Here is a 6,882-nt window from a genome sequence, read left to right as displayed (position 1 = left end):
TGAAGATACTTTCATGTTGTCTCCTGCTGTTTTCTCTCAGGTGAGTTCTGTCTGTCTGTCTGCCTGTCTGCCTGTCTGCCTGTCTGCCTGTCTGTCTGCCTGCCTATCTGTCTGTCTGTCTGCATTTTTGTCTGTCTGCATCAGTTTCTATACTAATGTCTGGATAATATAGTACATAAGGAATAAGATATGTGTTTGTCTATAAGGAGCCAGAAAGTTGTACTGTTCTGTGTTTGTTTTTCACATGTATCTTATGATAATGCACTGAACTTAGAATGTTTGATATATTTGATATTTTTACCTTGGTTTGTGCAGGGTTAAAAAGTAAGATAGGGCGGGGTTAAAGGATGATGTGCAACGGGTAAAGTCTGATTTGTAGAGGTAAAGTAAGATTTGTACTGGGTAAGTAAGATTTGTGCAGGGTTAAAGTACGATTTATGCAGGGCTAAAAGTAAGATGTTATGCAGGTTAATAAGATTTATACGGGGTTAAAGTAAGATTTGTTGAAGGTTAAAGTAGATTTATACAGGGTTAATGTAAGATTTATGCAGGGTTAAAGTAAGATAGGCAGGGTTACAGGAAGATGTGTGCACGGATAAAAGTACGATTTGTAGAGGGTTAAAAGCTAAGAGTTGTGCTTGGTTAAAGTACAATTTCTGCAGGGGTTAAAAGTGAAGATTTATGCGGGGTTAAAGTAAGATTTGAGCAGGTTAAAGTATATCTCACAGGTCATCAGTTGTGACTGTACTGTGTGTTTCTGTTTGACAGCTCTGTGTAAGTTATGGAGTCAGCTGTACAATAATGTGGGAAGGAGGTGGTGGGAGGACAAGTCGCTCTCACCGTGGTGGTAGCTTTGACTGCATGCTGACATTGAATTCAGAGCCATTCAGTGTCTAGCTACTACTACAAACATAATTTTACTAGAAGTAAAAGCAATTGAGTTCCCTGATTAGCAAGTGGTAGTCTGTGTTTAATGTCATTGTGGGTATTAGAACACAGGTTGAGATCATTGAGGGGAATGGGGAACTGGGCTTTCAGGAAAATGCAACAGTAACCAAGGGGAGCGGGGAACTTAGCCAAGGGTCAATCGCTTTAGTAGTCTGTCCAAAGAGATTAATCCACTGCTTACAATCCATAGCCTTACAGCAAATGTCTGCTACGGAGTGTCCAAGTCTTCTGAGAACTGTGGGGTTTCATATCGCCTGTATTGACTAGTCTGTTGCTCTGTTACATAATGTGCACAAGTTGCAATGTATACTTTACGATGATTAATGATACAATGATGGAACCTGTAAATATGTCTTTCAACAAGATAACCTTTACCAAGTGTCAGTATTCACTTATATTTATTCAAGCAAACACCCAAATATAATTGTGTTAGTGTGGTGTGTAGTGTGGTGTGGTGCGGGGTGTGTCCGTGTGTGTTTGCCTGTATGATAAAAGATCAGAAGTAGGAGGTGTCAAAATGCTCTCGAGTTTAGCTAAAAGGATGTCAGACACACAGAAGAGAACCCTAGACTGAGACATACAGTAGAGAAAGAGGAACAGACGATTACGATCCAGAGACAGAGACAGAGAGAGGGAGAGAGACAGACAGAGGGAGAGAGAGAGAGAGAGAGAGAGAGAGAGAGAGAGAGAGAGAGAGAGAGAGAGAGAGAGAGAGAGAGAGAGAGAGAGAGAGAGAGAGAGAGAGAGAGAGAGAGAGAGAGAGAGAGAGAGAGAGATGTGACTGGACTAAACAGCTACCAGAACTCTTAAACGTGGATAGAGATGTGTTCATAGCTTCTAGGAGTGACTGGTAGAGAGTCTTAGTATCTTGGAATAGACTGGTAGTGACTGGTAGAGAGTCTGAGTATCTGGGACTAGACTGGTAGTGACTGGGAGAGAGTCTTAGTATCTGGGACTAGACTGGTAGCGACTGGTAGAGGAGTCTTAGGTATCTGGGACTAGACTGGTAAGTGACTGTGAGGGAGAGTCTGAGTGGTCTGGGACTAGACTGGTAGTGACTGGTATAGAGTCTGGAGTGTCTGGGACTAGACTGGTAGTGACTGGTAGAGAGTCTGAGTATCTGGGACTAGACTGTGTAGTGACTGTAGAGAGTCTTAGTATCTGGGACTAGGGACTGAGTAGTGACTGGTGAGAGAGTCTGAGTGTCTGGGACTAGACTGGTAGTGACTGGTATAGAGTCTGAGTGTCTGGGACTGACTGGTAGTGACTGGTAGAGAGTCTGAGTATCTGGGACTAGACTGGTAGTGACTGGTAGAGAGTCTTAGTATCTGGGACTAGACTGGTAGTGCTGGTAGAGGACTGGAGTGAGAGGAGAACAGTATAATTTTGACAACATAGGAGGGAAGCCAGAGAGTAGAATGAGGAATCTCATGTCTGTCAGCATCAGACTTCTCTGTGGTGAGTATTATTATTATTATACCATATTGAACTGTTACAATTAGACCTCAATACATTAATACACACCCCATATTGAACTGTTACTATCAGACCTCAATACATTAATACACACCTCATATTGAACTGTTACTATTAGAATGTATTACATTAATACACACCTCATACTGAACTGTGTTACTCACTGAACACTCAATTGTTGGCATACTATAATTTATGCTACAGTGATCAATGCTGTACTACTACTATATCATTGAACACTGTTTTACTGTATGCTGTAGTCCTGTAACACATACATTTTACTGTATCACTCAGCCCCCAGATTGGCCAAACATTCCCCTCCATATCACTCAAGTATCTCCATTACCTGACTGTCTGTAAATATGGTGACAATGGCAACTGATGTTGTAGATGATGTGAATCTGTTTCTTTGGTTGTGCTCATGTATAGCTGTGAGCTGTGTGGTGTCAGGAGTGATCAAAAGAGAGGAACAGAAGGAGAAAATGCTGGCATTCAGTGTCCTTATGCACGGGGGTTTGAGACATACCAGAAGTACCTCTCCAAAAGGGATCTGGGCCTGCCGGGTTGATGTCATCATAACCCAAAGGCATCAACACCCTACGGGAATCATAAAGGAGATACTCTCTGTATGACGACACAGAGAAGAGTCTTCACTGTGACCATCACACTAACCTGACCCTAGAGGACTCAGGGACCTACTGGTGTGAAATAAACTCATGGTGGTGGCATCACAAGACTGAAGTCAGGCTAACTGTGGAGAGAGGTTCTATTAGTGTGTTTATGTGAATGATTACATTTGCACATTATATATTTTTGCTGATGCATTATATCTCTGTGTACATTTTAGTCATTTAGCAGACGCTCTTATCCAGAGCGACTTACAGTTAGTGAATGCATACATGCCTTAGACCACTGCGTCTCTCTCTCTCTCTCTCTCTCTCTCTCTCTCTCTCTCTCTCTCTCTCTCTCTCTCTCTCTCTCTCTTGCTCTCTCTCTCAAGCTCTCTCTCTCTCTCTCTGTAGCTCTCTCTCTCGCTCTCTCTCTCTGCTTAGCTCTCTCTCTCTCTCTCTGTAGCTCTCTCTCTCTCTCTCCTCTCTCTCTTCTTAGCTCTCTCTGTCTCTCTCTCTCTCCTTCTCTGTCCCTCCTCTGAACTTCTTTCTCTCTCTCTTTCTGTCTTCCTTTTGCCCCCCACATCTCCCCTCTCATCTCCCCCACTCACGTCTCCCTCTCTCCCCCAGTCACTAATATTAACCATGTTATTTAGTCCCTATAACCTGTTCAACACGTAACTGTACTCAGAGAGGTGCTCTATTGAGAGACTAGTTATAGTCATTATCTTTAGTCTTGTAACTGTACTCAGAGAGGTGCTGTATTGAGAGACTAGTTATAGTCATTATCTTTAGTATTGTAACTGTACTCAGAGAGGTGCTGTACTTAGAGGCTAGTAGTTATAGTCATTATCTTTAGTATTGTAACTGTACTCAGAGCGGTGCTGTACTTAGAAGCTAGTAGTTATAGTCATTATCTTTAGTATTGTAACTGTACTCAGAGCGGTGCTGTACTTAGAGGCTAGTAGTTATAGTCATTATCTTTAGTCTTGTAACTGTACTCAGAGAGGTGCTGTACTTAGAGGCTAGTAGTTATAGTCATTATCTTTAGTCTTGTAACTGTACTCAGAGCGGTGCTGTATTTAGAGGCTAGTAGTTATAGTCATTATCTTTAGTATTGTAACTGTACTCAGGCGGTGCTGTATTTAGAGGCTGGGTAGTTATAGTCATTATCTTTAGTATTGTAACTGTACTCAGAGAGGTGCTGTATTTAGAGGCTAGTAGTTATAGTCATTATCTTTAGTATTGTAACTACTCAGAGAGGTGCTGTATTTAGAGTGGTAGTTATAGTCATTATCTTTAGTATTGTAACTGTACTCAGAGAGGTGCTGTATTTAGAGGCTAGTAGTTATAGTCATTATCTTTAGTATTGTAACTGTACTCAGAGAGGTGCTGTATTTAGAGGCTAGTAGTTATAGTCATTGTGTGTTTATGACGATAAGAACATCATGGCTAGAACACAAGGTAACAACAGACATTACTAAGTACCATAATGTAATAATGTACTCCTGAGGTTGATGATATTCCTGAGTGGCTCAGTGGTCTAAGGCACTGCATCGCAGTGCTAACTGTGCCACTAGAGATCCAGGCTCTGTCGCAGCCGGCCGCGACCGGGAGACTCATGGGCGGCGCACAATTGGCCCAGCGTCGTCCAGGGTAGGGGAGGGAATGGCCGGCAGGGATGTAGCTCAGTTGATAGAGGATGGCGTTTGCAACGCCAGGTTTGTGGGTTTGATTCCCACGGGGGGCCAGTATAAAAAATAAAATAAAAAAAAATGTATTCACTAACTGTAAGTCGCTCTGGATAAGAGCGTCTGCTAAATGACTAAAATGTAAATGTAAATGTAACATGGATTACATTTACCAAGTACCATTTATAAAATGGACTACATCTACCAAGTACCAAACTGTTACATGGAATACAACTACCTAGCATTAAACCCTTATAAACTACAACTATGAATGTAAAGATACATTTGTGGTGGAAACTAGCCATTGCATCTTCCACCTCCAGACAGTGAATGAGAATGAATCACAACAAAAACACACCAACTGTGCCTGATACTTGGTATTAGATAGAATAATCTGGCTCTTCCTATTGATACCTCATCATTAACATGTCATCTTTATTTCTGCTCTCCTCAACACCCACCTGTTTCTCTGTCTAATGTTGTCTTCCCTCTTCCCTCCCTCTGAAATGAAGAAACACAGAAGTACAGTACAGTAGAGACTAGCTAAATGTAGCATCACTGGAACATTATGCCTGTGTACTGTCTCTGGGTGTTCTAGGTGATCTGATGTTCTCTGGTGTTGGTCTGGGTGTTCTAAGGTGATCTGATGTTCTCTGGTGTTGGTCTGGGTGTTCTAGGTGATCTGATGTTCTCTGGTGTTGGTCTGGGTGTTCTAGGTGATCTGATGTTCTCTGGTGTTGGTCTGGGTTTCTAGGTGATGTGATGTTCTCTGGTGTTAGTCTGGGTGTTGTTCTACTACTGCTGGGTCTTCTGCTGTTCGTGTTCTTTAGACAGAGGAGAGACAGAGACAGGAAACCAACAGGTACGCAGTAGTTATCACACACAATCGTTATTTAAAAAACACAGAAATATGTCAAAAATAAATATACATTTTATAAATGAAAACAGTTAATTAAAATAACATAAATCTTCAAAGATAAATTATAAATAAATCATCTAGGTTTGTTTTCCTCTTCAGTATCCAAACACTCCAACCAGGATCAAGACACAGGAACCATCGCTAACCCCATCTACTTCACAGCAACCAATCAGAACCCAGATTCAGCCTGCGATATCACCACCATCTACACCATGGCAACCAATAAGAATGCAGATACAGCCTGTGACTTCACACCATCAACGCCACGGCAACCAATCCTTGTGCAGATGACATCTACTCCAATGTTGGTCTGTCTACAAAGGTTCCATACAGTGTGACCTATGCTACTGTCAACTTCCCCAGAGATCCAGCCTGTCTCCACTATGCTACTGTCAACTTCCCCAGAGATCCAGCCTGTCTCCACTATGCTACTGTCAACTTCCCCAGATATCCAGCCTGTCTCCACTATGCTACTGTCAACTTCCCCAGAGATCCAGCCTGTCTCCACTATGCACCTATAAACTTCTCCAGGGATCCAGCCTGTCTCCACTATGCACCTATAAACTTCTCCAGGGATCCAGCCTGTCTCCACTATGCTACTGTCAACTTCCCCAGAGATCCAGCCTGTCTCCACTATGCTACTGTCAACTTCCCCAGAGATCCAGCCTGTCTCCACTATAATACTGTCTCCTTCAGTACAGACTCTGATGCTAGTAACCACCCAGACACTCACCCTACAGATGTAGACACCTCATAGATGTACTGCACCATTAAACACTCTGCTACATAGTCTACTACTTTCACTGATCTGTATGGCAAAGCATGAATTCATGTTTTCATTTATTAATGTTTTCACTCATTTGTGTTTTTAATTAATTTGTTTATTTGATCGTTAATTTGTTAATTTGTTTATATATTAATCAATCATTAAGTTATGTGTTTGTTCTTTCATTCATTCATACATATTTTTATTCATATTTTTTTATATTGTTAATTTGTTAATTTGTTCATATATTCATTTATTGATTTATTTGTTTGTTCGTTAGTTCAATCATCTGTTCGTTCATTCTTTTGTTTGTTTGTCGGTCATTCCGTCTGTACGTCCGTTCATTCATTCAATATTTTTTCTACTGTGAATGTAACACTGGCTTGAACAAAAGAAACAGTTTATCAGTTTATCAGTGTTTTTACTCCACTTGACTGGGAAATGAGCCTATGTGTATTTATCAATAAAGCACCA

Source organism: Coregonus clupeaformis, chromosome 38 (genome assembly GCF_020615455.1).
Source record: "Coregonus clupeaformis isolate EN_2021a chromosome 38, ASM2061545v1, whole genome shotgun sequence".
Taxonomy (NCBI): domain Eukaryota; kingdom Metazoa; phylum Chordata; class Actinopteri; order Salmoniformes; family Salmonidae; genus Coregonus; species Coregonus clupeaformis.
The sequence above is the reverse complement of the archived record's forward strand: the minus strand, read 5'-3'. Positions refer to the sequence as shown.